The sequence below is a fragment of the Pleurodeles waltl genome, chromosome 8, assembly GCF_031143425.1.
Source record: "Pleurodeles waltl isolate 20211129_DDA chromosome 8, aPleWal1.hap1.20221129, whole genome shotgun sequence".
Classification (NCBI taxonomy): domain Eukaryota; kingdom Metazoa; phylum Chordata; class Amphibia; order Caudata; family Salamandridae; genus Pleurodeles; species Pleurodeles waltl.
Window position 1 is genome coordinate 784,572,604 of NC_090447.1, and position 25,404 is coordinate 784,598,007.

Genomic DNA, 25,404 nt, shown 5'->3' on the forward strand with positions numbered 1-25,404 from the left:
GCATTGGTTTCACACCCACTTCTGTCACTAACTGAAAGAAGGCTAAAAGCACATACAAAAGTAAAAATAGCTTATGTCCTAGTAAAGTGCCAAAATTGTGTTAAAAAATTGGGTTTTCTGATTCAAGTCTGCCTGTTCCTGAAAACTAGGAAGATGGTGATTTTGGCACTGCAAACCCTTTGTTGATGCTATTTTCAAGGAAAAAAATCACAAACCTTCTTCTGCAGCCCTTTTTTTCCATTGTTTTGAAAAAAAAATGTTTTTCTGTATTTTGGCTAATTTCGTGGTCTCCTTCGTGGGAACCCACAAAGTCTGGGTACCTCTAGAATCCCTAGGGTGTTGGAAAAAAGGACACAAAATTGGCGTGGGTAGCTTATGTGGACAAAAAGTTATGAGGGCCTAAGTGCAAACTGCTCCTAACAGCCAAAAAAGGTTTGGCACCGGAGGAGGAAAAGGCCTGGCAGCGAAGGACTAAATCCATAAGAGATACAACAGGCTCTGCTAAGGGCAATCAGTTCCCCTACTGTTGCTGAAGTTACATGCCACTGGTAGGATGCTTCCACAACTCCACTCAGAGTACTGATGACATACGCTGATCCTAAAATGCCACATCTTTTTTTCAAACAGGAGCCGTCAACGAGCAATGTATGATCAAATACCACCAGGGCCACATCCAATATGTCTGGGCATGGTTTGGTGTAGAGTTTGGTTACAATGATACAGTTATGGTCAATCTCATACTCGCTATGTTCGTCTGGTGTGGACAAGAGGGTAGCAGAGTAAAAGGTAGATATTCTCAATGACAGATTTTCTACAACAGGAATGATTCTCTCATAGTGGGTTAGGTGACTATTAGTCAGATGGTGTGCATGTGTATGGGTCATGTGGATTTCAATGGAATGAGGAACATAACAAACAACGGGTGACCCATCACAATATCCTCAGTTTGTTTTATACTGAGTCTAACCACTGCAACAGCTTTGACAAAACCTGGTAGCACTGCAGTTACTGTGTCGCAGAAAGATATGCAACAGAGAGTTTGGTTCCGCCATTAGTCTGTGTTTGTACAGCTAATGGCCACCCATCTTGTTCATGAAGGAACTGCACAAATTTCTTGTTGTGGGTTGGTATTCCAAATGAGGGTGCACTAAACAGCAGATGTTCAATCTCTTGGAAGGCTGCCATGCTTTCATCATCCTTTGCCACCAGGTAATTGACATCAGTGTGTGTGAGCCACTGTAGGGCTTTACAACAAATGAAAAATTTGGAATCCACAGTTTCTGACCATTCTCAAAAACATTCTCACCTCCTTTGAGTGGTTAGGAACTTTATTTTCAGAAAGGTTTCAATAAGCTCAAGGGACACTCTCATTGCTCCCTTCTCAATCTGATGTACCAAGTATTTGACTACCTTTTGGCAGTATTGTAATTTCATTGATGAAATGTTATGCCCATGCTCAGCAAGGTGGTTGAGCAGGGCAATGGTGTCTTGTCTGTAGGCTTCCTTTTTTGTTGATGCCACAAGCAGGTAATCAATATATCAGACTCAAGTGATGCTACATGTCAACTGCAGGGTCTCTAGGTTCTTCTTCAAGATCTGATATAGTATAAGGGACTTTCTGTATACCCTTGAGGAGCACAACACCACAGGAGTTCTCTCTTGCAATTTAAATGTGAACAAGTATTTACTCTATTTCTGCTTGAGGATAGGAATGGATGCCTGACATAAGTCAATGACTGTGAACCACTAGGCTTCTGAGGGAATTTGGAACAATATCACTGCTGAGTTTGGTATCCCGGAATAGAATGGAACAACTATTTTGTTTATTTTGTGAAGATCCTGCACTATTCTCCACTTCCTATTAGCTTTTTGAAAGGCCATAAACAGGGAGTTACAGGGACTCCTGATAACTTTTCTTAGGATGCACTGTTCTACCATATGCTCAATGATAGGGGTGATTCCGGGTATGGCCTCTGTAGCCAATTTGTAGGGTCATGTCCGAGAAAAAACTGCATCAGATATGAGAGTGTACAATAGATCATGCAGTTGAGTTTGCAAAGCAAGTTTCTTCCTAACAGATTTACAGGACTCGAATCACAAATCAAAAACTGGTAATGATCTCATATGGTGCCTTTCTTTACTGGAAATGGGTCTGAAACCTGGTTAGTGTGCTGCTGATTCATAATACTTACAACTTAGGCTTTCTTTACTGAGAGGGGTATGTTCAGGACCTCAGCCAACCTGATGGTTGAATGAGTGGCTCTGGCCTCATTCAGAAAGGATACAGAGGGCCTGATTATGACCCTGGCGGACGGCGGAGGCCGTTCGCCAAGGTACCGCCGCTGAATGACCGCACCGCGGTCAAAAGACCGCGGCGGCCATTTAGACATTTCCTCTGGGCCGGCGGGCGCTCTCCAAAAGAGCGCCCGCCGGCCCAGAGGAAATGCCCCTGCAAAGAGGACGCCGGCTCAGAATTGAGCCGGCGGAGTTGCAGGGGTGCGACGGGTGCAGTTGCACCCGTCGCGTATTTCAGTGTCTGCTTAGCAGACACTGAAATACTTTGCGGGGCCCTCTTACGGGGGCCCCTGCCGTGCCCATGCCATTGGCATGGGCACGGCAGGGGCCTCCAGGGGCCCCGCGGCACCCCCTACCGCCATCCTGTTCCTGGCGGGCGAACAGCCAGGAACAGAATGGCGGTAGGGGGTGTCAGAATCCCCCATGGCGGCGCAGCAAGCTGCGCCGCCATGGGGGATTCTAAGGGCAGCGGTAAACCGGCGGGAGACCGCCGGTTTGCCTCTTCTGACCGCGGCCAAACCGCCGCGGTCAGAATGCCCTGCGGGGCACCGCCGGCCTGTCGGCGGTGCTCCCGCCGACCCTGGCCCCGGCGGTCTTAGACCGCCGGGGTCAGAATGACCCCCAGAATGTCCATTGACTTCACCTTCTCCATACAAATCGCTCTGACCTACTTCCAGAACTGCACCAAGTATGCAATCCTCTCCCCCTCAGGCACCATCATTAGACCTGTTCAAATCCAATAGGAGTCTCAGGCATAATGGGCACTTGTGGAACAGAAGTCACAAATCGGTCTTGATAAGCTTTCACTTGGGGCCAGAAAAGAGTATTTTAGTTCTGTATCTGAATAAGCATCTGTGGAGCTTGCGGTAACTCTAATCTTGGATCCTTCATGTTCATTCAGGGGGCATCGTAGTATGGGGGAAACCTTTCCCGAGGCATGGGACTCGATAATTGAGCATGGAACTAGACTCAGTCAGGATTGTAATGTCTTCCCTTTTCCAGTGGCCGGCTGTGTTGCAAATTTGAGAAGGTGTGAATTTCTTCAAAACCTTTCCCATATCCTGTTCCTCTACCTTGCACTGGCACACTCTACTCATAGGGCATGAAAACTCGTAGCATTTTCACTCCTGTACAACCGACAGAGTCTAACGCTGTATTCATCATATCTACCACTCTGCACTAACTTTGCCTGCACAATCATAAACTTCTTCTTCAGTCTCTTTCGCATTGCATCTAGCATGTCACTGCAATGTTTTTCATACTGAAAAATCTTCTCAATGAAATTTGATTGTCAACAAAGTACTCTGTGGGGTATCTCAGAGCGAATTTTGAGTCACAATCCATACACAAAGGATGTGAGAAAACCTCCCATGTTTCCACCAAGAAGGTCATATGTATTAGGCCTGAGTGGAACTCGCAGAGTTTCACTTTTCAGAATTCTGCAGATTCACCAAAAAACTCCACCAGATTCAACAGAGTTCCATGAGCTGCAGAATTTCAGTACATTGCCCTGATTTTTAGCGCCGGGACCTTGTCCCACTTTGTGAAATCACTGTAAATACCACTACGCGGCACGGCAGAGAGTGCTGCTTCTTTCTGACACTCAAGAAGATTTTCTACCTAAGCAGCAGCTTTCTCAATGCGAGTGGCAGTTTCTCAATGCGAGCTATATCGACTTAGATTACCGCCCGAATTAAGAAATCGCACCGGAACTCAACCTAGCACTCAATTTTGTCACTCCTACTTGCCTACTTAACGTTGATGAGCTGCATGCAAGAAAAACTCCACCACACAGTGGTTGGTAGTGTTTTTCTGGAACTCCATACTCCAGGTGGAGCATGGAGTGGGCAAAACACAGTGAGCTCTGCCAGCAGTGTTTACTGCATACCTCAAATTCATAATACTGTGTTTTCAGTACACTTATATCAGTCTCTCAAAGTATGCAAGCACTGATTCTTTTTGCTTTTATGTCAACCTAAATTTTGTGGGATAATTCATCTTTCTGGGGACCACCACTTCGAAAAGCATGTTTAGATCATCCCACAATATCTTTAAAATAGTGACAATCTGATCAATTTGGGTGTACCATTTATTTGGGTTCTCTCTTGGGAGAGTGTTTGTGAAGTGGACGAGATCTGCCTGTTACCAGGGGATGTATATCTAAGCTCCTTCCTGCACCTCCCTCAAAGGGTATTCTTGTACTGTTGTTTTTTAACTTTTCTTCTTCTCATTCAGTATAGATTCGGATTTCCATTTGACCATCAACCTCTATTTCTTCAACCACTGCTCCCTGAATTTCTCTAGTGAATTTCTCTAAGTTGCTCCAGTCCATGATGCATTCAGATAGCTCCTTCACATGTGCCTTTAACACTTTCAATGACAGTAACCGAAAGTCTTTATCACTTACGGTCATCCTGTAATTCTTTGCAGAATTTTTCTAAGAGGCAAATCAAAACCACAATCATCCACCAGCTTCTCTATCCTTGCATGTGCCTTATGTGCCACTATTGTGGCTTTCTTTGCTAAATAGGCCAATTCATGCTTACTATAATGACCCATGTCTATGCCTACATTTCCCTTAAAAATCTCTTCTAGCTCAGTCTTTAATTGTGCAAAGGTTATTCTTTCTGAGAGGCCTGTATTTTGATGGGGTGTTGTTCCGGGTTCCTACAGTTGAAGCCTGCAACAGCTGTATCCGTGAGCCCCCCTTCCTGACTTTTAGGGATTCCAATGTCTGGTGTGACTACAGCTGAGTAGGAGATACTTGAGAAGGGTTGGATGTTGGGCGTGATTCTGCGGGTAGAGGGAAACTCATGCTAGTCAGGGTCAGAGATGTGGTCAGGACACTTTGGCCCTCATTCCAACCCTGGCGGTCATAGATCGCCAGGGTGGATGTCCACGGAAGCACCGCCAACAGGCTGGCGGTGCTTCATTAGGCATTCCGACCGCGGCGGTACAGCCGCGGTCGCGCAGCCGGCTCCCGCGGTTTCCCGCCGGAATACCCCCGGCTGGGAGAATCCTCCATGGCGGCACTGCAAGCAGCGCCGCCATGGGGATTCCGACCCCCTTCCCGACAGCCTTTGTCTGGCGGTTTTTACCGCCAGGAACATGATGGCGGGAACGAGTGTCGTGGGGCCCCTGGGGGCCCCTGCACTGCCCATGCCACTGGCATGGGCATTGCAGGGGCCCCCTAACAGGGCCCCAGCATGATTTTCACTGTCTACATAGCAGACAGTGAAAATCGCAACGGGTGCAACTGCACCCGTCGCACCCCTGCAACACCGCCGGCTCCATTCGGAGCCGGCTTCTGTGTTGCAGGGCCTTTCCCGCTGGGCCGGCGGGCGCTCCCTTGGCGGGCGCCCGCCGGACCAACGGGAAAGTCAGAATGGCCATTTGGCGGTTGCAGCAAGGCGGGCGGCGACCGCCGCCCGCCCGGGTCAGAATGACCCCCTTTGTTTCTTTGTGGACTCTTTAATTCCCATCTCAATATAACACAGAGGTGCACTGGCCTCAGTAGAGATCGGTTTTTGTGATTCCATTTTCAGAAGATTTCTGAGGTGCTTTCTCTGTTCCTGAGGCTACGTTATAGGAGGATGGTCCTCAAGAGCTCATCTGAAAAGTGATCCTCCTCATTACTCTCTGGGCCTATCTTTTCCAATGGAGCCTATTTTACTAGGGGTTTGTCCCTCTCTGGTATTTTGCTGTCTATCAGGGTATGCAGCTACTTTCTGAATTACCTGTTCTCTCCACCTTTTCTGTCCCTCATCATCCTTTAAATATAATCATGAATAAACTTTATTGTAGGTTTTAATTGCAGATCTTTTCCTGTTCTTTTCGTTTGCTTCTTGCTCCCAAAGATTCAAAGCCTCAAATTTGGTGGGTCTGGTTGGAGTTATAATTTGCACATTCTTCTTCTTAAATTCTCAGGTTTTATTATGTGAAATGTTGCACACAATAGAAATCATAATTCATCATCTTTCTCCGAACATTGGTGGCACATACAAGTGTAAAACCACCGCTTTGCCACCATCTCCTTAGCAGCTGTTACTTCTGGTGTAAATTTCGTCTTCTGACTAGAAGCCTTCTTCAAGAAGATATTCATCTATGAAAACTAGCATCCTACAGTCAAAGGTCACCAATCACCGCCCAGTTCTAGCTTCTGCCAACCTAACCCTGTGTGGCACCCTATGGTGCATCTAACATAGTGTAAGGTTGATTTTCTTGTAAGCTTTAAGCCAAAATCTCCTTTAAAGTACCATAGTCTGCTTCTTCTAACAAAGGAATCTTTACAGTAGTTTTAAGATGCAGAAATCTCTCTTGCAAGAATCACACTCATACAACTGCAGACTCCCGACTAGCAGGAGTTGCTTTGATCAACATGCCCAACCTCATGCACAAAGGAATGGACAGTTGTTGACCATAATTAGTACATTCCTTCATAGTGTTATTAAGTCCCTATTCTGGCGCAACTGATAGCACTTCACAGTCCATCTATCCTAGCAGACGGCTTTTCAAACTTCAATCAAATCTTGAGATTACAAATTCCACAACTACTACCAGTTCCTGACGGTTGTATATCGGAACCACGCATTCCGTTGCAATGCACGTCGTTACCATGAGTGTGTTACAACAAGTATGCCATTATTACGCAGGTGCCTTTACCATGTATGCCTTTACAATGAATTATGTTGTAAAATAATGTGTTTTAAAGGCATATGAGTGGTAAAGGTCCTCCCCCCGGCCAAACACCCCCCAAAACCAAAAAAACACCACCCGCCCTAAAAGCAAACTCCCCTGCCCCACCCCCTCCCTAAAACAGTACCCCACCCCCACCCCAACCCCCCTCACCCTACTCCTACCCCTTCCCTAAGACCTAACCCTCCACCCTGCCCTCTACCTAAAACAGTACCCCCAGGTCCACTACCCCCAAGCCTAAAAACCACCCATGCCCTAAAACCTAACCCACTACCCCACCCCTCCATAAAATAATAGCCCCACCCCCAGACCCAATCCCACTGCCCTAATCTTGAAAACCTATCCTGCACTAAGACCTAACCCCCATTTCGCCTGTCCCTAAAACAGTACCTCCACCCTAACCCAAACCCACACACCTTACTCCATCCCCCGCCATAATACCTAACCCCCACCCCTCACCCCTCCCTAAAACAGTACCTCCCACCCTCAGACCGAATCCCACTTACCATGCTCCTACCCCGCCCTAAAACCTAACCCCTCACCGTACCTAAAACAGTACATCCAAGCCCAATCCCCCAACCCAAAAACCACCTCCCACCTCTAACCCCTTCCTAAAACAGTCCCCCACCCCAGACCAAATCCCCCTTACCTTACTTCTAAGGCACATCGCAGCTCGTTCTGAGGAAACAGAATGATCTTTCCGTTTCCTCTAACAACACCAATAGCCTTCACCAGCATTACAACGCATACCTTTTGCCATGCATACAATTACAATTATTGTAATGGTATGCATGGTAAAGGCTATTCACTGTAATGATGCATGCGTGGTAATGCATGCGTAGTATAGGGTAGTCGTGAAAACAGCCGTGTAGTAATGGTTGTTTCCCCTTCCTGCCACTTTACATATCCAGTGTTTAAAAAAGCATTTATGCAGTGCTGTTATCAAAATACATCGAGAAAACAATTATCACAGTCCCTAAAAGCCCAAAAATCAATGCCAACAAATATGTAAATTCAAAATCCGATCATTGCATTCCAAAGCACTTTCTCAACTACAAATTCCAGTATGCACCATGCTTTCTTGCATTTGCCATTTCTTGCACACCTTGACCCACTTGATACTCACTTTGTAATCGTGGGGCAGCTGAATCAGCTGCCTCACCTCCCTGCTGTCACCATGGATCCGGACATGGACTCGGTTTGAGTCTCGTGATTTGATTCTGAGGCGCAAACCCCTGTACAGCAAAGGCACAGTTCTAGGTCTCCAAATTCAATTTACCTCTTTAAGTCTAATCAGTACATGACAGGTCCAATTGAAACCACCAACTCTGCTACCAAATCTGTCAGTGCAAAAAGCTACACCTTTCTTCACCCCTGGGTGTGCCGATTTTCTCAGACTGGGAGTGGTGTAGTCCTAGTATGGACTTTGGTGTTTCTAGATGGACCTGTCTCTCTTGTAAATAGAAATTTAGTAGTACCCTGTTATTCAATCAAAATAGAGACTAAAAAAAAAAAAAAACGAAAGTCTCAAGTTTAAAGGTTTACTTCTAAATTATCCACAGTTCAAAGCCACAAGTTGTTGTTAGTCAAACAGAAGTTCAGTGAAAGCGCTAAGCCGATTGTTTCAGAGAATGATGAACTCAGGTGAGTTCAGAGACAAAACTGACAGATTCCTCTTCCAAGAATGGGATAAGGACTTCTTCTCACATCATAAAATTGCACTCTTTTATAGAATTTCAGACAAAATGTCCATTCCTGAAATGAGTACATGGTTCTACCGCTTCTATCAATGGAAATCAAGCAAATAGAAACATTTGCAACCGAATATAGTTGAGAATGTTCTCACTATTACACATCATGGGGTTTTGTGGCCACAGCATCATGCAAATAGGGACACGGTGGTTAGATAGTATGTTATTCAGTCAGAGATAGCTAAATTCAGTCTTGAGAAAATACAATTTTATTCAGAACATTCAACAAAGTCTTCCTCTTGCCCCAATAGCTCAAAAGTAATTTTAGTGTAGAAGCGAACAAAACAGCAAGGTTAAACAATTGGTGTAGTACAATGTAACATCAAAGCCAACGACAGACGCTAAGTTAGCCTAATTCACTTAAAGCACAATTTCTGCAATTAACAACAATAAAATTCTACCGTTCTTAATCCCCATATTGCTTTTATGTTCTGAGTCATTTCTTTAGTCTACTTTGCTCCCTTATCCTTATTCTATCTTCATCCTTTAATGTGCCTGTGTATTCTCATCTCTGCTTTATACTTTATCCGTTCTCTCAACATATAGCGATGGATTTTTATCTTTCAACTTTATTACATCCTTAGCAGTGTCTATGATTCCTATCTTCCCTGCTTGTACTGTATCAAAGAACCTAGGCAGCTGTGTTCAATATCATTTCCACCTTCCTTGTTCTTTTATCTGAGTTCTTCCCATAGTTTTATGCTACAAGTCCCCACTTGGGACCCATGTAGTCATTTAGGGGGTTCCAGGGATCGCAGCTGTGACCCCTGATCTCAGAGGTAGCAAAATCACTGCTTAAATCACTGGGGAAGATCTGCACTCCTTTATTTATGTCAATTTTCATTATACCAATAGTGAATAATGTTCTAATATTCATATTTTTTGTAATATTACATGGAGGACAATAAGCAATTAGCAGGAAGTGCGCATTTGGTGTCAGCTGATGTAAGTATAAAATGACCTTTACATGTATGTTGAGTGTATGTTGCATGCATACTTATTAATTTATGTGAAAGGGAGGGTGTTTATGTGTGAGCATGGGCATCTATGTATAGGCATGTGTGTGTGAAAGTGAGTGAGACGCAGGGATATTTAGTAGCGAGAGAGAGAGAATGAGAAACCTTTAGCGCAAGGGCACATGCCAGTGCTTAATTTAAACTGGTGGCAGCCGGTGGGGGCCATTGGCACTAATTTTTGGGGACCAACACTTATTTCACTCTATTGGGCATTCCATGAGTGCAAGGGAAATAAAAAACATGCACACAGGAACTGGAATATGGGGCTCCCGTGGAAAAAAAGGTGGCATACTTGAAGAGATTATTGGCTGGGAAGCACACTTGGGAAAACAGTGGTACAAGAACATCAGAGACAATTCTTGACACGAAGAAGACAAATCTAACATATGGGAAAGTGAAAACAATTTCCAAATTCAGTTCCTGATATACGGAGGTAATTTTTCATCACTGGTGGTTTATGGGCGGCATAAATGGCAACATTTGGGCACTGGCATAATTAGAGCATCCATGCCAAAATGCTGGCCCTGGCACAATGGAGGTCATCTTCGACATTCAGGTGCACCCAGATAACATTTTTGAAAGATGGGGTAAACTCCTAGGGAGCATTAGATTTCAGTGGTTTGGAAGGCCGTGAAAGTATTTAAATAATTAATGAGCGTCCTTTCAGAACCTATAGCTTTTGAGAAAATTTATGTGAAAATTGTGCTTTACAATGCACTGTTAGACCCCATACTTTTCAAATATTTCCTGGGGGAAGATATTCAGGGTAGCTAGATTTTGCAAAGATCATGTCCATAATGTAAGTGGCATCAAAAATAGGCACGTGCCTGTATTGTGTTTTTATATTATTCATGCAAATATTATCGCACTTCAGTGATGTCAAATCAGGGTCGAGAATTTTATGATGTCATTTTCAGTGAGGCAATTTAAGGTCAAAGTGTATGTGTTGTCTCTTCCACTACCCCTGACATTTTGGTGAATTGGCATCCATGATGTGACCACTAATACCGACTCTTCATTTCCTCCTCTCAAAGTCGTTCCATATTCCTAATTCTGGGGGTCATTCCGGCCGGGGACCGTGGAAGCACCGCCAACAGGCTGGCGGTGCTTCCTGGCCAATTCTGACCGCGGCGGTAAAGCCGCGGTCAGAAAAGGGGAACCGGCGGTTTCCCGCCGGTTTTCCCCTGGCCAAAGGAATCCTCCATGGCGGCGCTGCAAGCAGCGCCGCCATGGGGATTCCGACCCCCTTCCCGCCAGCCTGTTCCTGGCGGTTTACGCCGCCAGGAAGAGGCTGGCGGGAACGGGTGTCGTGGGGCCCCCTAACAGGGCCCCATAAAGATTTTCAGTGTCTGCTTGGCAGACACTGAAAATCGCGACAGGTGCCACTGCACCCGTCGCACCACAGCAAATCCGCCGGCTCCATTTGGAGCCGGCTTCATCTTTGCTGGGGCTTTCCCGCTGGGCCGGCGGGCGATCTTTTGCAGATCGCCCGCCGGCCCAGCGGGAAAGTCGGAATGTCGGTCATCTGACCGCGGGGCGGTTTCCGCCTGGTGGGCGGCGCCCGCCGGGGTCGGAATGACCCCCTCTGTCTTTCAGTTTTAAATGCACTGTAATCTTGCCTTGATTGTGTGTCTCTCTTCCTAATTATGTTATTCCTCCTTTCTAGCTTATTCCTGAGCCTTGGTCTCCACTTCTCACTTTCAGAAGCGTTTTGGTGTTTGTGCTTGCTATCCGTTATATTTACATCTATTGTGTCATCTGAGGTTCTGTGGCTGCTTCTCTGTCTTTGACCTGTCACATTCAAGTGCCATTGCTAGTGTGTGTTATTAACTTGTCTCCCCTCTGAACAGTTTGTGTCTTCCTTTTCCTTTTCTTTCGAGTATGTGTATACCTACCCTCATGGATGTCATTTAGGGGTCACCAGGGATCACAGTTGACCTCTGGCCTCAGAGGAGGCAAAATCAGTGGCAGAAAGAAAAGAGCAGCTCCTCCTAATGGACATAGGTTGGGGCTGTAATCTCCTTGCACTTTGTAATTTTCATTACACCAATAGTGAATAATAATATCTTATTAGTACAATGAGCTGTTGAGATAAGTTGAGGTAAGTAAAACATGTTTTAATTGTATGTTGTGTGCATGCATGCAGGTGAGAGGGTGTGAGAATGTGTGATTGTGTGTATATGTGTAAGCATGTGTGTAAGAGAATGTAAAGGTCAAATGTCGTGTGATGTCACTTCCGCTACCCCTGGCCTTTTGGTGAATTGACATTCATGCCTACCCTCTCTGTGTGCTGGTTAGTCTCGGGGGGGATACAACGCTATGTTCTAGTGTGTTCTGGAGTCACTTCAATTTAGGTGCTCGAATACCCATGTTTTCAGGGCTTTTCTGATGGATAATATTGACTTGCGTAGAACTGGTGTGAAACTTATTGTTTGCTTGCAGACAATTTCTATTTGAAGGAGGATCGCAAGACTTTAAGGCTTTTTAAGAACCTCAGTGACTAAAACCTTGAACTCATTGATTGTTAGGCTGTCTCCATGTTTAGTACTGTGATAAAGGGGCATTGAAATGTACTTGTTGAGTTGTAGATGAACGGTTTATCAGTATGAGTGAACTGTGTTCCCTGGTGCAAGCCTGGAGAAGCATTGTTACTGCTGAACTTCGTAGAGAGCGATAGGCTGAATGCCGGGATTTCTAGAAATGGCACAACAGTGTAATTCAGTCAGGGCAATGGGAGGGAGATTCTGGCCCTCATTCTGACCCTGGCGGTCGGCGGAGAGACGGCGGTCGGACCGCGAACAGACCGGCGGTATTAAAAATGGCATTCTGACCGCGGCGGTCCCCGCCGCGACCGACCGCTACTTCTCCACTCCGACCGCCGCGGCGGTCATGACCGCGGGGCTGGAGTTTGCACACTCCGGCCCGGCGGTCGTCCCAAGACCGCCAAGGGTATTATGACCCTGCCTACCGCCGCGGTTTCTTGCGGGCGGGAACCGCCGTGCGAACCATGGCGGTAAGCACTATCGGGGCCAGGGAATTCCTTCCCTGGCACTGATAGGGGTCTCCCCCACCCCCCACTACCCACCCGAGTCCTCCCCCCACACCCTCCACCCCCCTGCCACCCCCCAGAGGTGGTACGAACCCCCTCCCCACCCCCACCCCGACATGCACATACATGTACCCCGACATGCACACACCCCCAACATGCACATATACACACCCCCTACACACACATACACAACGGGGACACATACCCGCACACATACATGCCGACATGCGCACCTGCCGAACAGCACACATTACCCATAGACACAGCAGCACCCCCGCCCGCATACACGCACTCACACACCCCCTCTACACACTCACACGCACACCCCCATGCACGCCCACATCACACAACACCCCCCCACCCCCTCCCCTCACGGACGATCAACTTACCTTGTGCGTTGGTCCTCCGGGAGGCGACGGGAGCCATAGGGACGTGACCGCCAACAGAAGACCGCCAACAGAAGACCGCCACACAGAAATGTGGGTCGTAATTCTTTGGGCGGTGTTCTGCTGGCGTGGCGGTGGAGGTTGACCAGTCTCCACTTTCCCGCCGACCGCCAGTGTGGCTGCTGGCGGTTTTCCGGCGGAACGCTCCCAGCGGTCAGAATGCGCACAGCGGCACACCGCCGCGGTCGGCGGTCTTCACCGCGGCGGTAACTCAGCGGTCTTGCGAAAAGACCGCCAAGGTCAGAATGAGGGCCTCTATCTTTTAGAGTTTGAGTGTATGACGGGATGACTGTAAACCATTTCAAGTGTGGATGTAGTAAAATAATCTATGCCAATGGTAACCCTGGTGTTTGGTTGTCTTTTTGTTCTCATTGACGATTCAGGGTGATAAGGCTGAGCTTTTGGTCCCACAGTCCTTTTCTCTCTCTGATTACTGATCTGTTAACCCCTTCGCTGCCAGGCCTTTTCCCCCTCCTGTGCTGAGCCTTTTTTTGGCTATTTGGGGCAGTTCGCGCTTAGGCTCTCATAACGTTTTGTTCACATAAGCTACCCACGCCAAATTTGCGTCCTTTTTTTCCAACATCCTAGGGATTCTAGAGGTACCCAGACTTCGTGGGTTCCCTGGAAGGAGGCCAAGAAATTAGCCAAAATACAGTGAAAATTTCGTTTTTTTCAAAAAAATGGGAAAAAGGGGCTGCAGAAGAAGGCTTGTGATTTTTCCCCTGAAAATGGCATCAACAAAGGGTTTGCGGTGCTAAAATCACCAGCTTCCCAGCTTTCAGGAACAGGCAGACATGAATCAGAAAACCCAATTTTTCAACACAATTTTGCCATTTTACTGGGACATACCCCATTTTTATGATTTTTTGTGCTTTCAGCCTCCTTCCAGTCAGTGACAGAAATGGGCATGAAACCAATGCTGTATCCCAGAAACGGAAACATTTCTGAAAAGTAGACAACATTCTGAATTCAGCAAGGGGTAATTTGTGTAGATCCTACAAGGGTTTCCTACAGAAAATAACAACTAAAATAAAATATATTGAAATTGAGGTGAAAAAAAGCTGCAATTGTTCTCTATGTTTTACTCTGTAACTTTTTCCTGCAATGTCAGATTTTTTAAAGCAATATACCGTTACGTCTGCTGGACTCTTTTGGTTGCAGGGATATATAGGGCTTGTAGGTTCATCAAGAGGTCTAGGTACCCAGAGCCAATAAATGACCTGCACCCTGCCTTGGGTTTTCATTCTATACCGGGTATACAGCAATTCATTTGCTGAAATATAAAGAGTAAAAAATAGCTATCAAGAAAAACTTTGTATTTCCAAAATGGGCACAAGATAAGGTGTTGAAGAGCAGTGGTTATTTGCACATCTCTGTATTCCGGGGTGCCCATACTAGTATGTGAATTACAGGGCATTTCTCAAATAGACGTCTTTTTTACACACTCTCTTATATTTGGAAGGAAAAAATGTAGAGAAAGACAAGGGGCAATAACACTTGTTTTGCTATTCTATGTTCCCACAAGTCTCCCGATAAAAATTATACCTCACTTGTGTGGGTAGGCCTAGCACCCGCGACAGGAAATGCCCCAAAACACATCTTGGACGCATCACATTTTTTGACAGAAAACAGAGGTGTTTTTTGCAAAGTGCCTACCTGTAGATTGTGGCCCCTAGCTCAGCTGGCACCTAGGGAAACCTACCAAACCAGCACATTTTTTTAAACTAGAGACCTAGGGGAATCCAAGATGGGGTTACTTGTGTGGCTCTGACCAGGTTCTGTTACCCAGCATCCTTTGCAAACCTCAAAATTTGGCAAACAAAACACATTTTACTCACATTTCGGTGACAGAAAGTTCTGGAATCTGAGAGGAGCCACACATTTGATACCTCACTTGTGTGGGTAGGCCTAGCGCCCGCGACAGGAAATGCCCCAAAACACAACGTTGACACACCCCATTTTTTGACAGAAAACAGAGGTGTTTTTTTTGCAAAGTGCCTATCTGTAGATTTTGGCCTCTAGCTCAGCCAGCACCTGGGGAAACCTAGCAAACCAGCACATTTTTAAAAACTAGAGACCTAGGGGAATCCAAGATGGGGTGACTTGTGGGGCTCTGACCAGGTTCTGTTACTCAGAATCCTTTGCAAACCTCACAATTTGGCTAAAAAAAACACATTTTCCTCACATTTCGGTGACAGAAAGTTCTGGAATCTGAGAGGAGCCACGAATTTCGTTCCACTCAGCGTTCCCACAAGTCTCCCGATAAAAATGGTACCTCACTTGTGTGGGTGGTCCTAGCGCCCACAAAAGGAAATGGCCCAAAACACAACGTGGACACATCACATTTTTTCACAGAAAACAGAGGTGTTTTTTGCAAAGTGCCTACCTTTGGATTTTGGCCTCTAGCTCAGCCGGCCCCAGGGGGGGCAGAAATGGCCTAAAATAAATTTGCCCCCCCACAACCCCCCCCCGGGGAGCGACCCTTGCTTACGGGGTCGCTCCCCTTGCGTGACGGCGCAAAAAAAAAGATCCCCAGTGCCTAGCAGATTCACCTAAAATCGTCCGATTTGCCCCCAAGGGGGGCAGAAATGGTCTAAATACAATTTGCCCCTCCAGGGGAGTGACCCTTGCCTAAGGGGTCGCTCCCCATCTCTAAAAAAACAAACAAAAAAAATACACAAACAAAAAATTAGCCCTGGCGCCGAAAGGTTTCTGCCCCCCGGAGGCTGATCGCCTAATAACAATAGGCCGACCTGCCCCCATTTATTTTAGGCCATTTCTGCCCCCCAGGGGGGCAGATCAGCCTATTTTAATTAGGCCTATCTGCCCCCAAGGGGGGCAGAAACCACTAGGCACCGGGGATTTTTGTTGTTGTTGTTGTTTGACAAATGGGGAGCGACCCTTGCCTACGGGGTTGCTCCCCTTGCGTGACGGCGCAAAAAAAAAAAGATCCCTGGTGCCTAGTGGTTTCTGCCCCCCTTGGGGGCAGATTGACCTAAAATCGGCCAATCTGCCCCCAAAGCGGGCAGAAATGGCCTAAATACAATTTGTCCCTCCAGGGCAGCGACCCTTGCCTAAGGGGTCGCTCCCCATTTGTCAAACAACAACAACAACAAAAATCCCCGGTGCCTAGTGGTTTCTGCCCCCCTTGGGGGCAGATAGGCCTAATTAAAATAGGCTGATCTGCCCCCCTGGGGGGCAGAAATGGCCTAAAATAAATTTGCCCCCCAGGGGAACGACCCTTGCCTAAGGGGTCGCTCCCCTACGTGAAATTCCCGAAGAAAAAAAAACAGGGGGGGGCAGAAAAGGCCTTAAAAAAATGCCCCCCCTGGGAGCAACCCTTGCCCAAGTGGTCGCTTCCTTATGCCACTTTCCTTTTTGAAAAAGACATCCCTGGTGTCTAGTGGGCGTTTTGACAGCCGGATTGCTTTCAATCCAGCTGCCAAAACGCAGAGAGAGACTTCAAAGGGAAGTAAATACATTTCCTTCCCTTTGAAGCCTCTCTCGGCCTCCCCCACGTGATCAGAAGAGATATGCAAAGCATTTCTCTTTCGATCGCGCTGGAAGCTGAGCTTCCAGCGTGATGGATGAGGCTCTGTGCTGGCGTCACGGGGGTCGGGGGTGGAAGGGGAAGGGCTTCCCCTTCCATCCCTGACTGTACCCCACAGAGGGAGCGCTAGCGCTTCCTCTGGGCTGTGTGCCCAGGACGTAATGGTTGGGTCCTGGGCACAGCAGCACTGTGCCGCAGAACGTAAGCATTACGTCCGCGGCACAGAACGGGTTAAATAGTAAGATGTTCAGGTAAAGGTATTGCTGTTTATTCCCAGGGCAGAATGAGCTATCGGGAAAATTATCTTTACAGACTGGGTCCTTTGCCCAGGATTTTGCAACAGGGCTCACGAATCAGATGCTGCACACATGGCGCCACATTAGTTTATCATTTTACCACAGTGAACCATACAGAGGATTATATAAAATGGTTCGTGGTGTTTGTTGTCAAACAAGGCTTAGGAGTGCCATGCACGGTGACATTCCTAAATAAACATGTGGCACGATAATAGAAAAAATTAAAACAGTATCATCGGGTCTAAACCATGCATAGGAACTATGGGCATTAATGAAGTAGACACGAGACAGATGTTGAATGCACACGTTAATCTTTATTTGTATACTGTAACGTTATGCTAAAAGGGGACAGTTTTCACAAAGGTAAAGCTTTTTGACTGATCCGTTAATGTAGAGATTTCAAAATATATGGAGTACTGAGGAGTAACAGATGTACGATTCTTATGTGACAGAGGAAAGAAAGGAGACAGATGATGAATGTACATGTTAACTTTTATGTGTATACTGTTACATTATGCTAAAGGGGGACAGCTCTCATAAATGTAACTCGTTTTGACTGATCCGTAAATTTGAAAAATTCAAGGTATATATATTATTGAGAAATAACAGATGTACGATCCATATGCGACAGAGGTTTTGAACATGTACCTTGCTTAATGGAAAAAAGTTCCAGATGAGTGTATGGGTGTACCATAGATCGGGCAATATTAAATGTTAGTTTTCACTGCAGCCCTAGACACAGAGGGGCATTTTAAGAGCCCCTCGTGCCACCAGAGCGTCACTTTTAGTGACGCTCTGGTGGAGCTAGGCATTGCACCGTATTTACAAAGTGGAGTTAAGTCAGTTTTTGTGGCTTAACGCCACCTTGTAAATACAGCCCATTCAAACGCACCACTTTGCAAGGAAGGGGCGTACAATGGGAGTTTTTCTGGGTGTGCCACAGCAATACTATTGTATTTTGACTCTGCCCCAGACTTACAAGTTTTTGTAAACCTGAGACAGCACGAAAATAGTCAACAAGGAGAAATATTTTCATTTCTCCTCGTTTTTTGCTCTTTCTATGTGTGCCTCAGAATGCAGCTCACAGAGAAAGAGCAAATCGCCAATTTTGGGTAGGAAGGTGTCCCCCTCAACGCAGCCATCCTTGGCGCAAGGGTGGCTGCGTTGGCGCTCAGCTGCAAATTTAGAACCGGCACGGGGGACAACACAGGGGTGTCCTGTATTCAATTTAATATGGCGCATCCCTGCATTGTGAAAATGATGAAGCACGGCGCTGCCCCTTTTGTCATAACGTCATGCTTCATCATTTTCTGTTAAATATGGGCCAGAGATTTTAAGACATAGGTTTGCTGAATTCAGGATTTTAGAAATATACCTTAAGGGATATTGAAAACCACACCTTACTGCAGTGGCGATAAGGTTGCACGTTCTATTCTAAGATGACTGCGCCCATTTTCATTTGCTTGCCGGGAGGATCAGTCCTCTTTTTATTTCTGTACATTTAAAGACGGGACTCAGCCACTTGCACAGGGTTTCCTACTACAACATGAGATGCTGGACACAGTATAGGAAGATGCAGGGTTCTGAGTAGCAATAAAACGCGCACTAGCAGTTTTGCATCAATGAAGGCCCTCCCCCTATGGACTCCAACTCCCAGCTTCTTGGTGAGGAGGCTGGGAGATGCTAATTTGAGGGCTGGTGAGCCAATGCAGGGGACACGCACTAGCATTTTTGCATTAGGGACGACCTGATCCCCTATGGATTCCAACTCACAGCATTCCGGTCAAGAAGCCAGGGATGCTAAATTGAGGGCTGGTGACCCGCTGCGCAGGACACACACTAGCAGTTTTGCATCAGGAGAGGCCCTGACCCTCCTACGGACTCCATTTCCCAGCATTCCAGTCAATAGGCTGGGGATGCTAAATTGAGGGCTGGTGAGCCACTGCACAGGACCCACACTTGTGGCTTTGCATCGGGGGAGGCCCTGACCCCCCTATTGACTCCAACTCCCAGCGTGACGGGCAGGAGGCTGGGGATGCTAAATTGAGGGCTTGTGAGCCGCTGAGAAGACCAGGCCAAGTGCAGGCCCATCTGCGCCCATCCGAGGCCGGCGAGGCTGGGCTGAGCCCCACCGCCTGAAGTTTTGTTCACCATCGGACCCCTGTATCTTTACGTCATCTTGGACAGTGGGGTGAGTGATGCCTCCAACTTCCATTTTTATGTTTTGAGTTGGAGGCTGGTTGTCAGAGGGCCTTCCAGAGTGCAAGAAATCGGATTCCTTTGTGCAGTAAGGAGTTTTAAGTGGATTGGTTATGGGAGGAAAAGGACATTGCTAAGTGGAGACTAACCAGTGGGGGTAGAGGGGAGCCTATCAGCTCCACGCTTGATTCTTTTTTAGCCTGTGCAGTGGAGGTCGTATCCAAGGAAATAGTCCTGATCAAGAGATGTCTTTCCATGAATCTGAATGACGGGCAACGAGCATATGCCCATGCAGAGGATTCTGTGATTATTGACATGGGAGATAGTATTTCAGAGGTGACACAGTTTAATTTGCTTAGACCCTCTGGCAGAAGAAAATAACAGTGTGATTGGGGGTGCCTTTGTCAGTGATAATGGAATTTTTTCTGATCCCCCCCAAGCTGCAGCAGCCCACCTAATAAAAAGCAAAAGCCAGTGATAAAATCTGGAAAAAACTCAAACCAGCCCTCTCTTATCCGGTGACTCTTTCCTGTCCCCAGGGGGGTTCTTCTGAAGGGTATGATTGGATCAAATTCTCTTTGTTGACAATCTTTTGGGTATATTTAAAGGACTGCTTGAAGCCTGCTTGACACCCTTAAAAGAAAAACTGCAGATGCTTGAATCAGTAGTTTCTCTGTTGTCTTCTAGGATGGGGGCCTGTTTGGCCCAAGCCTGTGCTTCTGTGCTTCTTTTGGGCCTGATTCTCATGATTCTCATGGCCTCGTTGGTCCTATTCCAGCAAAGGACGCTTCTTTGGTGGTCAACCTTGCCTCTCAGGAGGGTTTGAGCCGACAGCCTTCCCGGCGGTCTCAAATTAGTATAGGTAATCTTGGAAATCAATCCCATTGCCATGCAGTGGTTGCCCTTGTAAGTTCTGTAAGTCCAGAGGGGGTTCAGGGCAGAAATAGACCTGTGCATATAAACTCTAGCAGGTATTGCTGGGAGGATGTGCCTACAATGGAGAAGTACAGGGGGGTTTCCAAATGTAGTCCTTTGTGCCTCCTGTTCTCGTTTGGAGTTACCATTGGACTGTGCTTACCTACATGGTAATTCTTACAAATGTACCTCCATTACCCCCGGACATACATGAAACAACTGAGCAGTTCAAAAATAAGGTTGGACATTGTTTGGGCAAAAACTGTGATTTTAAATGTAGAGATCTTGAGGACATTTTGTATGTCAGATGGATTGGGTGGGTGGGCCTTTTGAGGTTGGGCCCGCTGGAGAAGGCCGGACCAGGGGATTGCATTATAGTGAATTGCATATATCCAGGGCTGGCCGTCTTTCTTGTCACACAGATTCCTATGCTTGTGAGGGTACTAGGCTAGTACCCCTGGGTTTCTTTTACAGGCATATTAAAACTCCAGCTGTTTCTTGTGCACGATGAGTACCCAGTTTGCAGGGTGCCCAGCCTTTGCTTAGCCTCTACAACAGATTTCCGGCCCTCTCACATTTAGAGGGCACTTATTGACTCTCAAGCCGGGTGGGTTTTTCCAACCATGATGGGCATCTCCAGGTTGATAAAACGGGGCCCACGTCTTGTTTAATTTCAAAGGAGGCTGATGTGAGAGATGAGTCCTCCTGGTCTTCCTTAATTTCTTGAAATTTGGCTGGGTATGATGCCAAGCTATAAGACACGTGGTGAGTAGGGTATATCTCTAGCTATGATTTCATCCTGCTCCAAGAGACATAGTCAGAGGGGGAAGCTGAATGGGTTCCTGCTGGTCGGGTTCCCAGCCATCATTCTAGGGGGGGCTTAGTGACCTTTGGCGCGTACATTCAAGATCTATTGAGCGTACCACATGAAATATAGCCATAAGGGAATTCTAACCATTTGGGTGGTTTTTTGAGCAAGTATAATGTCCTACCTGTTAATTTTTATAATGCAGTGAGAGGTAGGCTGGCAAGTTACCGCTCTTTTTTTCTGTCTTGCAGATATTAAAAGGGAGGATGGAGTCTTGTTTAAATGAATTCCGTGTGATTGTGGCAGGAGATTTTAATGCGAAGATTGGTGGTTATATCACCTAAGGCAATCCTTTCGAGTGGGAAGATTGATTCTCTATCTGTGAGGTTTTTCAGGATGCTAGGGGCAGGACCTTAATTAAGGCACTATTAAAGATGGGGCTGATTAATATTTTTGATCTGTGAGCCCATTTGTAGGCTGGCTGGCTCATAGTGGGTACCTTGTGGTACTTACACCTTGTGCCAGGTCCAGTTATCCCTTAATAATAGATTAGAGGTGTTCTAGCATCTTAGGCTGATAGAGGTAGCTATAGCAGAGCAGCTTAGGCTGAACTAGGAGACATGATAGAAAAGGTTTAGGACAGAGAGAGAAAAACGTTTTTGGAACGTTTGAAAGAACAGAGAAAAACTTTTTCAAACTTTTGAAAACTTTAGAAAGTTTTCAGAACGTTTCAGAAACTTTTTAGAAAGTTTTAGAGAATAAAAGTTAAACTGTTTAGGTCAATGTGTACATTCTGAAGTATTTGGTATATGTTTTTCTTATGAAAAGCACCAATGACAAAGTGGTGAAGCAGTTACAAGTACTTATCCCACCGCTGCCACCAATGTAGGAGGCTGGCCGGGCTTATAGTAGGTACCTTGTGGTACTTACACCTTGTGCCAGGTCCAGTTATCCCTTATTAGTAGATTAGAGGTGTTCTAGCATCTTAGGCTGATAGAGGTAGCTATAGCAGAGAAGCTTAGGCTGAACTAGGAGACATGCAAAGCTCCTGCTATACCACTTATATCACTTATCACTATATCATAAGAAAACACAATACTCAGAGTTACTAAAAATAAAGGTACTTTATTTTAGTGACAATATGCCAAAAGTATCTCAGAGGATATAATCGCTTAGGAGGTAAGTAATATACACAAAATATACACACACAAACCAAATCAGGTAAGTAAACATTAGAAAAGTAGTGCAAACACTGTGGAACACAATAGAATGCAATAGGGAACAATAGGCCTAGGGGCAACACAAACCATATACTCCAAAAGTGGAATGCAAACCACAAATGAACCCCAGGCCTAGTGTAGTGTGTAGAGGGTCGCTGGGAGTGTAAAAAAACACTAAGGGTGTCCCAAATACCCCAACCCAAGACCCTAAAAAGTAGGAGTAAAGTTACCCTACTACCCCAGAAAGACAGTAAAGTCAAGATAGGGGATTCTGCAAGGACAACAACTGACTGCAAAGCACTGAAGATGGATTCCTGGACCTGAGGACCTGTAAAGGAAGGGGACCAAGTCCAAGAGTCACACAAGTGTCCAGGGGGGGCAGGAGCTCACTAAACCCCAGATGAAGGTGCAAAAGGGCTGCCTCCAGGTGGAAGAAGCCAAAGATTCTGAGACAACGGAAGGTGCCAGGAACTTCTCCTTTAGTCAGAAGATGTCCAACGGTGTGCTGGAGGATGCAGAGTTGTTTCCACGCAGAAAGACCACAAACAAGCCTTGCTAGCTGCAAGAGTTGCGGTTGAAGGTTTTGGGTGCTGCCAGGGCCCAGGAAGGATCAGGAGGTCGCCCCTTGGAGGAGGAGATAGAGGGGGCACTCAGCAACACAGAGACCCATGCAGAAGCAGGCAGCACCTGCAGAAGCACCTGTACAGGTGTTCAGAAGATCTGAGCACAACGGTTGACTCAGCACAACAAAAGGGAGTCCCACGATGTCGGAGTCCAACTCAGTGAGTTGGGCAATGCAGTATGGAGTGCTGGGGACCTGGGCTGGGCTGTGCACAAAGTAAGTCTTGCAAAAGAGCACAGAAGCCTTAGCAGCTGCAGTTCACGCAGTACACAGGATTACTGTCTAGCGTGGGGAGGCAAGGACTTACCTCCACCAAATTTGGACAGAAGAGCCACTGGACTGTCTGAGACACTTGGATCCAGCTCCTGTGTTCCAAGGACCCCGCTCGTCAAGAATGAGAGGGGACCCAGAGGACCGGTTACTGGTTGTTGTAGGTCCGGTTGGCCTGACGGCAAAAGCTCAGGGCCATAGGGTTTGTTGGCAGCAGGTTAATATACCCACGGTTGTTGTGAGCATAGTGAATAACAACTAAAACTTGATCGTAGGGACTTTTTCAGAAACCCCCTTAGCAGCAGATCTGATTGATGCCTTAGATAGAATAAATGGCTCTGTTAGATCTATGATGAACAATAACGCAGGGTTTTCATGTAAGGTGCAGCTGGTTTGATAAAACCTGCCATGTGGCGAGGAAAACCCTGCAGAGAGCTTTGAAAAAGCAGCCTAGAGATAAGGCATATGTGAGTAGTGTGAGGGCACAGTATAACCTTGCCTTGAAGTTAAGAAAGCAGCAGTTTAAAGATCAGGCATGGAAGGAGTTGGAGTTTGCACTTTGCACTAAGAATCCAGGTTTGTCTGGAAGATTGTGAATAGATTCACTCTTGAGACATCTGAGGGGATGGGCTGTAACATTCCATCCGATGTTTGGGTGAGTTTTTTTGGTAGCATTTTTTCTGTATATACCCTTGTTGAAGAGGTGGCTGACTTGGTTGACCCTGGAGGAGGTGGTTGCTGCCCTGCAGGAGAGTCCTAGGCATATAGCGCCCAGGCCACATACGATTCCTATTGATCTGTACAAGCGTAACATGCAGATGTGTGCTTCTATTATTTTAAACATTTTATATGTGCTGATGACTTTAGGGATCCCCCCTCAGGAAAACCTGCTTGTTGTGTTTCAATGTTTAAAAAGGGAAATCGGAGATACCCTATGTACTATTGCCTTATCTCACTGCTAGACTCTCTGGTGCAAATTTTGGGCCTCATTGTTTTGTGGCGCATTGAGGCTTGGGTGGTAAAGCACGATCTTATGAGGATGGTGCAGTATGGGTTCAGAGAAGGGCTGGGGACCCAGGAACAGTGTTTAATTTTTTTTTTTGATGATTGGCAAATATACGAGTGTGAATGGGGGCACCCTCTACGTTACTTTTCTGAATCCTATCTGTGCTTTTGATAGGGTAAATCACAGCAAGCTGTGGGGCTTGTTATCTAAGATGGAATGGAGAGCACAATTGTGGAGCTTTTGTGAAAGCTCCACTCTGGTACAAATGCTTCTGTGAGATACGGGGTAATGAGCAAATGCACTGATCCTTTTCATTTAAATAGAGGAGTGAGACAGGGTTCTATTCTTGCCCCCATCCTGTTTCTCTTGTATACCAATGGTCTGCATGAATTTCTAGTAGATAGATATGAGGATGTCCCCAAAATTAATGGGAAGAGCGTGCCACCCCTGATTTATGCAGATGATGCGGTGTTGTTGGCTCATTCTATGAATGGCCTACATGTAGCAGTCAATGGTCATGTGAAATTTATTGCTGACCTAGGCCTGAAAGTAAATATTGGTAAAACTCTTTAAATGGTTTGTGCTAAACTGCTGAGAAAAGTAGGGGTTGTGGCCCTTAAAGACTAACAAATTAGTCATGTGCATGAATTTACATATCTTGGGGTAACTTTTGATGTGGGTTCCTTGTGTTGCTAGGTGTTGTTCGTGGTTTAATGCTGTTGTAGGTGCCACATTTGATTTTGCAGCCAGGGTTGGAAACAAGCCTATTTCACCCCTTCTTGAGGTGTATAGGTTTAAATGCCTTCCAGTCTTATCATATTGGGCCTCAATTTGGGACTACTCTGGCAGTATGGCACCTGAAAAAGAGGAAAATCGCTTTTGTAGAAAGCTACTAGGAGTTGGGCCAAACACATCTGGATTTTGTCTGCATGAGGATTTGGAATCTGAGTTTGTTGGCGATAGTATTAAGATTTGCCCCCTCCTTTTATGGATTTCTGTGTGGTCAAATGAATGTGCCTCCCTGAACAGGGAGGTGATCCAAGATTGCTTGGCCTGCGATCTAGGTTTAGCTTTTCCCTGATTATTTTATATTAAACGGACTGCTATTCTTCTGGGTTGCCTGGAGATTGTTAATGCCCCTCAATGCTTAAGACATTCTGATAAGTGTTGGGTAAAGGAGAATTTTATGAAAATTGTGACGAGGAATAGGGAAGCCGAGGAATTATAAAAGAAATCTGTAAGGGCTTTTTAATGCTAAAGATGCAG